Source organism: Pongo pygmaeus, chromosome 5 (genome assembly GCF_028885625.2).
Source record: "Pongo pygmaeus isolate AG05252 chromosome 5, NHGRI_mPonPyg2-v2.0_pri, whole genome shotgun sequence".
NCBI classification, from domain to species: Eukaryota; Metazoa; Chordata; class Mammalia; order Primates; family Hominidae; genus Pongo; species Pongo pygmaeus.
Window position 1 is genome coordinate 132,304,401 of NC_072378.2, and position 13,212 is coordinate 132,317,612.

Here is a 13,212-nt window from a genome sequence, read left to right on the forward strand (position 1 = left end):
TTAGAATATGATTTAAGAATACAAAATACCATTATTTCTACTTGTCATGTGGATTATAAAGTTCAAGTTGCAGAGAAAGGTTCATTATGATTTAAATAACCCAGGACCTTAATACAGGTGGATAACGTCCTATGTTAATAACCAACTATTATACTACTTTAGGAAGTAACTTTTTTTCATAGATAATCTCTGTTCCTTCCACTATGTCTACCAAAGTAAAGCCTAAAAGGAATTCTTGTCTGTTATTTAAATATCTACATTTTGAGAGAGGCTTTTATTTTCTTCTCAAAAAGAAAATAACATTTTTATGTAGCAGAGAACAATGTCTTTTAGGATTTGGTATTATTTAGGTTTTTTTTCTTAAAATAAGACAAATCGAGGCTTTAAAAAGAATGACCTTATTAACTGGGTCCTATCTTAGCCATTTTTTGTTTGATATTTTACTTATTTATTCAGAGGCTAATTCCACTATCGACTTGTAATTTAAAAGGAAACACGCAAAAAAAAAAAAAAAAGAGGTGGTATAATACAACTAGGAGTATAGAATTAAATTCTTAGTAAGATGTGTCTAAGAGTAGAAATTCAAGAGAAAGGGGAAAAGAATACAAATATGCAAATTGCAAGTCTCCATAGTTATTATTGCCCTGCCTTAAATTTTGCAAAATTTACTGGGCAAAATTTAAATGAACAAAATTTGAACCATTCTGATTCTTAGGGAGAATAATTATAATTCTGGGGTGTTTTTAATGAAATAATGCAATAATCATTTTTGAAACACCTATTAAATTAGTCATCACCCTGTATATGTCAACTACTTACGTTATAACATCTCTGTTGTGACTTCTCAACTCTCTGATTTGGCTTGTCAATTTAATAAAAAATATTTTTGTGTGTCTTTTATATTCAAGGCAGAGTGGATTCTTTCTATTTCACCAAATATTAATTATGATGTTTACTGTAGGGTTTTTTTTTTTTGGTTTGTTTGTTTTTTGTCTTTTGGTTTATTTTTAGAGACATGGTCTTGCTCTATCTCCCAAACTGGAATGCAGTGGCATGAACATAGCTCACGGCAACCTTGAGCTCCTTGGCTCAAGCGACCCTCATGCTTCAGCCTCCTAAGTAGCTGGGATTACAGGTGCAAGCCACTGTACTCAGCTCACTGCAGATTTTAAAAAATATATATTTTATCTGATTAAGGAGTTTACCTTGTATTCCCAATTGAATATTTTTCTATCATGAGGGGATGCAGGGAGACTAGTGAGGAGGCTGAAGCTGTGGTACAGATGAGAGATGAAGCTGATTTGGGCAAGAGGGGTTTCAGGGGAAATGGAAATCAATTGGAGATATACTATGGAGCTATTAAAAGAACCGACAGGGCTTGCTGATGGATTACATCTGGGGAATAAGGAAAAGGCTAGTTTCTAAGTATTTTTCAAAACTTTTAATTTTTTGCTATTTGTAAACTTTAATGGTAACGTCTTTTTACTTTTATTTTCATTTTTTTATTATACTTTAAGTTCTAGGGTACATGTGAACAATGTGCAGGTTTGTTACATAGGTATACATGTGCCATGTTGGTTTGCTGCACCCATTAACTCATCATTTACATTAGGTATTTCTCCTAATGCTATCCCTCCCCCAGCCCCCTACCCCATGACAGGCCCTGGTGTGTGATGTTCCCCACCCCGTGTCCAAGTGTTCTCGTTGTTCAGTTTCCACCTATGAGTGAGAACATGCAGTGTTTGGTTTTCTGTCCTTGTGATAGTTTGCTGAGAATGATGGTTTCCAGCTTCATCCATGTTATTGCAAAGGACATGAACTCATCCTTTTTTATGGCTACATAGTATTCCATGGTGTATATGTGCCACATTTTCCTAATCCAGTCTATCATTGATGGACATTTGGGTTGGTTCCAAGTCTTTGCTATTGTGAATAGTTCCACAATAAACATACATGTGCATATGTCTTTATAGTAGCATGATTTATAATCCTTTGGGTATATATCCAGTAATGGGATTGGTGGGTCAAATGGTATTTCTATTTCTAGATCCTTGAGGAATCGCCACACTGTCTTCCACAATGGTTGAGCTAATTTACACTCCCAACAGTGTAAAAGCATTCCTGTTTCTCCACATCCTCTCCAGCATCTGTTATTTCCTGACTTTCTAATGATCGCCATTCTAGCTGGTGTGAGATGGTATCTCATTGTGGTTTTGATTTGCATTTCTCTGATGACCAGTGATGATGAACACTTTTTCATGTGTCTGTTGGCTGCATAAATGTCTTCTTTTGAGAAGTGTCTGTTCATATCCTTTGCCCACTTTTTGATGTGGTTGTTTGTTTTTTTCTTATAAATTTTGTTTAAGTTCTTTGTAAATTCTGGTTATTAGCCCTTTGTCAGATGGGTAGATTGCAAATTTTTTCTCCCATTCTGTAGATTGCCTGTTGACTCTGATGGTAGTTTCTTTTGCCATGCAGAAGCTCTTTAGTTTAATTAGATCCCATTTGTCTATTTTGGCTTTTGTTAATGGCAACATCTTAACTGCGTGTTTCCAATTCTTTTTAGGTCAACCTTCATAAATTAAAAGATTAATATCTACTGGGATAACGTTTTTTGTTTTCTCTCTTTTTATTAAAAGAAAAAAACAGGAAAGGATTTTTACAGAACAATAATTCCAGCTTGGTATTTGTCTTTGAAGATCTTGTATATGTCCTTCAACCTAAGGGAAACACCTGCCTTTCTGGCTTTCCCAGTTTACAAAAACAATATCCAGAAAAGGAGATATAATAATAGAATTTTTTGTTGTTATTAGAATAGAGAGTTGAAGAAAATAGCAACACTTCTCTAGTCTAGGCTTGCCTCGTTATTCATGTGAATTTCTGTGGAATTTTCCGACCTGAAGAAAAGCAAATGATTTTTATGTAAACTTACTTGAAATAAATTTAACCTATATTGTTGATTCCTTAATTTAATGTGCACATGAGTCACCTGAGGGTTTTTTGGAATAAAGATTCTGGCTCCATAAGTCTGAGTGGGCCCAGGCTTCTGCATTTTTTCCAAGCTGCCAGCTCATATGCAGACCACATTTAAATAGGAGGCATCTCAGCTGTACTCCACATAAGCATCGTACGGGCTCTTAATCACTTTATTATTATTTTTTAATTAATTAATTAATTTTTTTTTGAGATGGAATTTCACTCTTGTTGCCCAAGTTGGAGTGCAATGGTGTGATCTTGGCTCACTGCAACCTCCGCCTCCTGGGTTCTAGCGATTCTCCTGCCTCAGCTTCCCGAGTAGCTGGGATTACAGGCACGTGCCACCACACTCAGCTAATTTTTTGTATTTTTAGTAGAGACAGGGTTTCACCATGTTGGCCAGGCTGGTCTCTAACTCCTGACCTCAGGTGATCCACCCACCTTGGCCTCCCAAAGTGCTGGGATTACAGGTGTGAGCCACCATGCCTGGCCCCTTAATCACTTTATACTTTTATTTTTTAATGTTCCAGTATCATCAGATTGGCAAAACTGACATGTTAGAACTTAAATATACTTGATAAGTAGAAGAAAAAATAAGGAAATTTTTTTGTCCCCTGGAAATCTTTATGGATTTACAATTTACCCTCTGTCCTTGGTCTAGGAAAGCCTGACACATTGTTGTCTTGTGTGTTCTTTACCCTAATGACTAAGAATTTAATTACATTCCAGATTGTGACTATTTTCCTAAATATTCCCAGGTACTCTCAAGATGAACTCTATAACATCACTAGCAAAAGGCTCAGTGGTTTTTTTGGGAAATCTACAATATGATTCCAAATAGCTTTTGTTCAACATCTGATGTTCAGAAGTCCATAGAATTTTAGAATATCTTTTATATCTAGCATTAACTATACATTGTTTCCTTCTGAAATATTTGTTTATATTGAAAGAACTCATACTTTGAAAAGAAAAAGCACATTTCAGTTTAGACAAAATATTGGGGAAGGAGATTTAAAACTTATGTGAGAATATTTTAATATTTTGTTTCAATGACAACAGTTACTTGGTGTGCAGTACCATCAAACTAGCTTGTAAAGCAAAAGGAAGATCTATTTAAATAATAGCTGGAAAACTAAGTTGTGAGTGCAAAGATATCTGTACATAAAATTGAGGTCAGAATTATTTCATCAAAAATATGTTTTATACAAATTATTAGCTTATGAATGCTAAGAACATCATTTTTAACACAAGTATGACTTTTGAAAGCCTTATTGCTCCAAAATATACTAATTCTAAATTATATTTGATTGCTTAATTACTTAAATGTTATACTAGTTAGGATTTACAAAAAATATGTTTAGCTGCATTAAACTTCCACAGAAAATGTGGCAGCAAGGTATCATTTCTGCTACTAGACTATTATCTATCTTTTTCTAAGCTCCCCACATTTTCTGCCTCTTTTACATTTTAATGTATTATTTTATACATACAAAAGACTATAAGTAAACATTAATAATTTATGATATATATATATATATATTTTTTTTTTTTTTGAGATTAAGTTTCCTTTTTGTTGCCCAGGCTAGAGTGCAGTGGCATGATCTTGGCTCACTGCAACCTTCACCTCCAAGGTTCAAACGATTCTCCTGCCTCAGCTTCCCCAGTAGCTGGGATTACAGGTGTCCGTCCACAACCACGCCTGGCTAATTTTTTTTTTTCTTTTTTTGTCTTTTTAGTGGAGACAGGGTTTCACCATGTTGACCAGGCTGGTCTCGAACTCCAGTGCATTTGCAAATCCATCACCTCCTTAAGAATTAGAAAAATATGCCTGGGCACGGTGGCTCACACCTGTAATCCCAGCACTTTCGGAGGCTGAGACTGGCGGATCACCTGAGGTCAGGATTTGGAGACCAGCCTGGCCAACATGGTGAAACCCCGTCTCTACCAAAAATACAAAAATTAGCTGGGTGTGGTGGCGGGTGCCTGTAATGCCAGCTACTCGGGAGGCTGAGGCAGGAGAATAGCTTGAACCTGGGGAATGGAGGTTGCAGTGAGCTAGATTGTGCCACTGCACTCTAGCCTAGGTGACAAGAGCAAAACTCCATTTCAAAAAAAAAAAAAAAAAAGAATTAGAAAAATACTAATATCTTTTTATTCTTACTTATCTATCTATCCCTTGTTTTCTCTAGATGTAACCTCTATGCTGAATTTTCATTGATCATTACCTTTAGAAAATAGTTTTACCACATAGCCATATGAATGTAAATAATACAGTATTTAGTTTTTTTCATTCTGATATTGTTTTTAAGATAATACATATTAATGTCTGTAACTGTAAGTCATTCATCTTCATTGCTGTATAGTATTAACTTTTGTGAAAATGTCAAATTTTTTTCCATTATTTTATAAATGGATATTTTGTTTTCCAGTGTTTTTGTTATCTTAAAATCTGCTTCCCTGAAAATTCTAGGACATTTCTCCTGACGCACAAATAAGGAGGTTTTCTAGGTTGCATATATTCTGTGATATAATTGCTGGGTCATAGTGTATGCAAATGATCAACTTCGTAAGATAACATTGTTATTTTTCTATGTACAGTTTTATATTACCACAAGCAGTGCATAAGAATTCCAATTGATTTAAATATTGATTTTGTTTGTTGTCTTAATTTTGTCAAAATGGGTATGAATTATTGTTATAATAATTAAAGTTACTTGGCTATTACCAAGTTGATCATCTTTTTATATATTTATTGGCCATTTCTCTTTTCCCCCATGAAATATTTGTTCATTCTTTTGTGCATTTTTCTATTGGATTTTTTCTTAATATATTTTATTTTCATTTCAGGACCTTATTATTTATAAGTTGTTTTCTAATTACTTTCTAAACAGCAAATATATATAATCAATATGGGTTCTCCCTCTAGTAGTAGAAGAATAACCCCTATCAACCCAACCATCCCAGTGATAACAATTATACACACACACAAACAATATATACATTATTATATACATAGTGTGTATGTATCTCAGTGTGTGTATGTAATTTTATATATGTATATAAAACAACTCTCTGAAGCTACTGAAAGAAAACAAAAGCAAGCATTAACTGGACAAGCATTGATATTTGGAAGAAGAAAACACTACTAGGTGAGTTTCATCTATTTAGTGCTTCTTACCTGAGGGCAAGCTCTAGCCAGCACTGTACTCAGGGCTACCATAGTGACTGGATAATGAAAGTAAATATCTCAGAAAGGAGAAGAACGCAGAGGAAGAGCCAAAAATTCTGCATGTTAACTCTGTCCAGATAACTGGTTGACCTCTGAAATATGCAATGTGTGGTAGATAGTAGCCACCTAAGGTTAAGGGAATTGAACAGAGATTTCAGCTGCTGGCCACCAAAGAGAAACAGTTTGGAGTTCGCCTTTTCCAAGTTTTCTTCCTGCTAAAACAAGCAAGCAAAACATCAATATTCTTCAGTGAAATAGAACATATTCTCTACAGGATTCAGGGTGCAAAACAAAATTACTAAATATATGAAGAAAACAGGCAAGTGATAGCCATGTTTAAGAGAAAAGTTAATCAATAGAGACTCCAAGAAATTGGAATTAACAGGTAAGATTCTAAAGCAGCTGTTGTAACTATATAAAAATATAAAGAGCAATATGATCACAATAAATCGGTAGAGGGACTCTCAACATAGAAACAGAAGCTCTAACCAAATGGAAATTATAGAATGGAAAAATATAATATCTGAAAGGAAGAAAATCACTGACTGGGCTTAAGAGCAGATTGAGGATGGCAGAGAACAGCTCTCGCGAACTTGAAGGCAGATAATAGCAATTCCTTATTCTAAATAATAAAGAGAAAAGGGAATTAAAAATGAACAGAAACTCTGTTACTTGTTGGACAATATCAGAAGATCTAACATGGATATAAATGGAGTGTGAAGAGGAAATGAGAAAGAAAATGAGGCAGAAAAAGGTAATAATGACCTAAAAGTCCCCAAATTTGGTGACAGACATATTTGGTCTGTTACCAAATAAGGTTACCAGATTCTGTCAGTTCCATTGCAGAAATATCTCTGAATCCAGCCTCTCTTTTCCACCCTCCTACCGACATTCATTTGGACTATTGTAACAATGTCCTATCTGGCAAAGTGGAGGCCTACTTCTTCCTGTTTTAGTCTCTCTTCCACATCATCACCAGAAAGAGTTATCTTTCTAAAATCAATCTTTTTGAAAACCAAAGCTGATCATGACTTTATAAATAAAGTTATAAATAAAATCTTAAACTCCTTGGCATGGCTTCCAGAATATCACCCAATCTATACCTGCTGCCTCAGTTCCTAATCTACTTCCTATTGTACTAGGGATATAGAAGCAAATCAAACAGAGACCCAATCTTCCTGTAGTTTAGAAATTAGTAAGACAAACAATCTTGAAGTAAATAATTTTTATAACTTACTAAACAAATAATTCATTGTAATTTATTTACCAAAGGATAAACAAAAAAGTTACAATTTTGATAAATTCCATCGGCTTTCACTAGTTCTTATCCTGGGTCGATGTGAACATAAACATGTCCTGAGAATAGAGTTCAACTTGGTACCTGTAATACTCTCACTCATATGTCTAACATGTTGAGATTCTAAGTGATTCTGAGCTGACAACCCAGTAAGTCAAAGTAACACCTGCTTCTCACCCTGCACCTCTCACCATTCCCTGGCAGAAAGAGTCCTTTCTTTTTTTATTTTTTTGAGACGGAGTCTCACTCTGACTCCCAGGCTGAAGTGCAGTGACACACTCTCAGCTTACTGCAACCTCTGCCTCCCGGGTTTAAGAGATTCTCCTGCCTCAGCCTCCCAAGTAGCTGGGATTATAGGTGTGCGCCACCATGCCTGGCTATGTTGTTTGTATTTTTAGTAGAGATGAGATTTCACCATGTTGGCCAGGGTAGTTTTGAACTCCTGACCTCAAGTGGTCTGCCTACCTTGGCCTTCCAAAGTGCTAGGATTACAGACATGAGCCACTGTGCTGGGCCGAGTCCTTTCATACCTCCTTGCCATGCACGGGGATGCCTTAGGGCCCCAGGAGCCTTTCCCTTGTTTCCTGGTAGATTCCTATCAAGCTCTCCTTAGTCACTCAGTCCGAATGAATGGTCCATCTTCTGTGTTTTCTTGGCACATTATAAACATTGCTGTTAGACTGTACACCTTGGGAGAGAGAGATTATATTATATGCTGTCCAGTGCAGAGCCTGTTCCTCTTTATGTCTCTAAAAATGGAGATGGTACCTGGCAAAAAGTGGATGCCAAGTCAGTGTCAAATAAAGATAGTCTGAGTTGTATAACAGAATCTCAACATGTTAGACACATGAGTGAGTGTTACAGATACCAGGTTGAACTCTATTCTCAGGATATGTTTATGTTCGCATTGACCCAGGATAAGAACTAGTGACAGCTAATGGAATTTATGAAAATTGTAATATATTTTTTGTTTATCACCTTAGGTAAATAAATTATAATGAATTCTTTGTTGAGTAAGTTGTAAAAATTATTTACTTCAAGTCTGTTTACCTTACTAATTTCTAAACTCCATGAAGATTGGGCCTCTGTACATGTTAGGTGGGACCATAGGAAACTGCTGATACATAGTTTGTGACCTACAAAAGTAGCAAATTCTCGTGGTTCAACATACACACACACACACACAGGTACACACACATATATGTATACATGGGTGAGTGATTTAAGGCATTTAGAGTTTTGTACTCCAGATGTGTCTATTAGTACTAATCAGGAAATGATACGGAGAAATCATCTGTTTCAACCCAGTGCCTTCTGGTGCATGACATTCTTTTGTTACAGAGAAATTATTTGCTCCAAAGTTGTAAAAGTACATACGTATGTATATCTCAATATAGTAATTTTAAGTACTTGCTGTCTATTCAGATAATGGTAATTAATAACCTATGTCCTACTGTTTCTAATTTAAATAGTTTTTCTCAAAATGTTATTATGGAAATTTTTAAACATATAGAAAAAATGTACAGTGAACACCAACATACCTACTAATTTTAAAGAATAAAACTAAGAAAAATTAGTATGTCCATTTTTTCCATAGACCCTTGAATTAGAAGATGCAGTAATCTTTTCCCAGGAGAGGCCCAGGAAGTACTGGAAAGCTACAAAACTGAAAAATAAAATCATACGAATGCTATGCAACTGTATACAAATGCTGCTGGGCTGTAGTGCAGTGAATTCATTTGTAATTTGTTTAGGTTTTTTTTTAACAATTAAGGATTTTCTGTAAACCCATATGAGTACAGATTTTACTACTTTTTTTAAAAAAAAAAACAACTTTGGATTTGAATTCAAGATATGAGCAATATTTTAGACGCTTATGTTCTAAATTAGTGCTGGACATTGGATTTGGGGACTTAATTTTGTATGGGGTATGGATCAAGTCAACTCCATGCCTGCCAAGCTTCAAAGCTAAAAATTTCCCAGCTCAATAATCCTGGAGGCTGATTGTGATTCATATTCATTTCATGACATGATCCATGACTGCGGAATGACTCACTGGATCTTCCTTTCCATTTCCCTGTAAGTGTAGTCCTTAAACCTTGTAAGGCTTTTCTTCTGCAATGCTTTTGGCCTATAATCATTTCCAAAACATTTATTGAACCTCTATTATATAATGGGCATTGTTCTAGGGACGTAGAAGCAAATCAAATAGAGGCCCAATCTTCCTGGAGTTTAGAAATTAGTAAGATAAGCAGACTTGAAGTAAATTATATTTATAAGTCACTAAAGAAAGAATTCATTGTAATTTATTTACCTAAGGTAACAAACAAAAAAAATACTACAATTTTGACAAATTCCATCAGCTGTCACTAGTTCTTATCCTGGGTCAATGTGAACATAAACATGTCCTGAGAATAAACTCGGTACCTGTAATAGTCTTACTCACATGTCTAACATGTTGAGATTCTAAGTGACTCTGAGCTGGCAACTCAAAAACTCTAGAAAACCTGACTTTATTTTTCCTTTTTAGTTTAGAGAAAAATTTATAATTTCGGTTGCTGTTTTATAGATTTTGTATTAAATAAAAGAAAAAAGTAGAAATTTGTCAGCATTTCTGTTTCTGCCCAGGTCAGTAATGATCCTAACACTCTTTTCTGCTGCATTTCTTTTGGCTACCTCAAGACAAATAGCGTAACCACATCGTCCCTTGCAGGAGAGCATCCTCCTCTTATCAGAGCCGTCACCTATGCACACCTACATAAGCTTCTGAGAACTGTTCGGCTGAGTCTGAAAAATGCCTGGGAGAGAACTTCCTGAGGGACTGAGGTAAACAGAGCTTTAAAGCAGGACAGAATTGTCCTAAAGGTCCCCCCGTTTCAAATAGATCATCACTTCTGACTATGGCTTCCTTCCTTCTTGAGACTGAACTCTTGGACAGTTTGTAATGGGGGGAACTCAGGACCATTGGGAGATTGGAGATCCATTTTTTCAGGCACATGTGGAGCCTTGTACCCCTATGTCCTGGAATCCTGCTCTCTTGTGGCTCTGTATCCTTAGTATCTCCCAGGCACTATTAGGTAAGGATACACAGAGCCATGAGGAGGCAGGTCCAGAGATATTGAACCAGAGACAGCCTTTGAATGCTGAGAGACACAGCATTTTGTCTTTAGTGATCAACAAGTCAATTATTACGGTTGAATTGTGTCCTCTAAAAAGATATGTTAAAGTTTTAAGCCCCAGAACCTGTGACTGTGATCTTACTTGCAAATAAGGTCTTAGCAGATATAATTAAGTTAAGATGAGGTCATACTGGATTAATCTAATGATGGATACTTGCATACGAGGGGGAAATTCGGGCACAGACACACGCAGAGAAGCGACGTGAAGAGGGAGGCAGAGATTGGAGTGGTGTAGCTACAAGCCAAGGAATGCCAAGAATTTTCAACAATCACCAGAAGCTAGAAGAGGCAGGAAGGATCCTCACTGCTAGAGCCTTCAGACAGAGCATGGCCCCACCAGCATGTTGATTTTGAACCTTGACCTTTAGGACTGTGAAAGAATAAATTTCTGTTGTTTTAACCCACCCAGTTTATTACAGCAGTCCTAGGAAACTAATAAACCAACAATTAGAGAAGGAATCATGCAACTCTTAAGGTGCAGAGAAGATGCCTTTCTGCTTCCAAACCACCTCCAGGTCTAACCAGGAGCTGTCTCTCAGCCTCTAGGATGGGTAGCATTTCAGTCTTGTTATATCACCCTTCCTAGGCAAGTACTTGAGAATAAATTAGTCCTCCCTTGTAGGACATAAGCAAGCAGCTTCCAACATACCTGGAGAGTATGAACAGGTGTCATGAGTCAGTCTTCCTCAGGTCCTTCAGGGTCCAGGTCATAGTCCAGCTGCCCTGCCGCAGGCCTGTGCTCCCACCTACCACAGACTGGGACACAGAACCCAACATCAGTGGAGCCTCGTGTACGCCCCTAGTTTTTCTAGCTTGCCTGCTGCAGCCAGACCATTATCTCCCCAGATGCTCTTCATGACTGCTTAATGACCAGAAAGACTTGAGTTTTTATATCCAATGTCAAGAGTAAATTATTAACCACCTAGGAAAACAGAATTTTGGAGTAGTCTTGCACTTTGAGATACATAAATATATACATACCTACCAACATACATACACTCAAAAATGCCTGGAAATATGTATGTATATGTATATTTTACTCCCTTCTTCAAATATCTTTAGTGCTTCCTTAGTCCTTGGTGAATAAAATCTAAAATAAGTTCTTAGCTTAGCATTCAAAACTGGCCACTATCTGGCCTGACAATGAACTCCCTTGATGTATTCTGTTAATACGTAGCTGAACTCTTTGTTGAGCTGTTTCCCATCTTTCAAATCCCAGTTCTGGTATCAACTCCCAAGAAGACAGTCTTTCCTCATTTCGACACTCTATTTTGAGCAACCATAATACTTTGTGTATATCTCCCTAATCACATTACATATTGTGTTGTAGGTTTTTGGATATTTGTCTAATCCTCTTTTCCTGGCCCTGCATTATAAACAGTAAGTAGAAAGCTTGTTATTAAAAACAGAATTAATAGCACAATGCGCTTTTGAAAACGGAAAGCACAGAGTTTTGGGGATGCTTTGCATTTAGAGTCGTCTTCACTGGCATTGACGTCATAGCCGCGGCTAACAGGGCTTATCCTTTGTCAGGCAATGAGCCAAGCATGACATGTGAACTATTTTAAGTCTTTTCACTAATACATGCTGATGTTCTTATTCATCTTAGTGTCCAACGTGGCACATGGCACAGGCCTAGATGCTTACTGAGCTCAATGATCTATTGATCTACCGATTTCAATGATCTACCTGAAATGATGGAATAAGCATCTACATCTGTGCCATGTACTCAGTAAGCATCCACACCTAATCATCTAATTGCTAAAGGTGAATCTAGAAGGTAAACACATGTAGAACAAGCATTTGACTCCCATCTCTTGATCTCGATAGATGTATCATCTTTAAGAAAATTGTGACTGAAGTAATTCATTGGGAAAACTACTCCAAAGTAAGTCTATTGTCTTGGAGTATATTCCAAACTATAGAGGGCATTTATGAAAGAGGAAGTGATAATGAAGAAAAGTCCTGAATTACAATCTTAACTTGTTTTTTATTTTATCATTCTGTGTGGATACAGATGTACACAAATACAAACTTTTAATTTTTTTAAACCATGGTCATTATAGACATGAAGAAAAACATACGGAAAACAGTATTCGAAATACAGAGTATGAACTGTTACATTTTTATTTCACCATTTTCTGTGTGAACTTATGGAGAACTAACATAGAAAACTCTAAAATGCAGCTATGACATTTTTCTATAACAATTGAAATTGTATGTTTAAATAATAGCATAAAGAATGAAGCATGTATGCTTTTTAATAACTTTTTCTTCTGTCACATCCCAATATCATGTGCTCAATCTCTGGTGGCTGTACAGAGCCCAGCGCAGCTCACAAGAGGCCACTAAAAGCCAGGGCACCACGTGGACTTGGCATTAAATTCAGATGACTTTGAAAAGCAGTTCAGATCTTCTGGTTTTTTTTTTTTTTTTTCTTTCTTACTTTGTATTTCTTTCCATAAGAAAGCTGAGTCTGACCTATTTTTAGGATATGGCCCACGGAATTGAACTTGGTGGTTTTAGTTTCA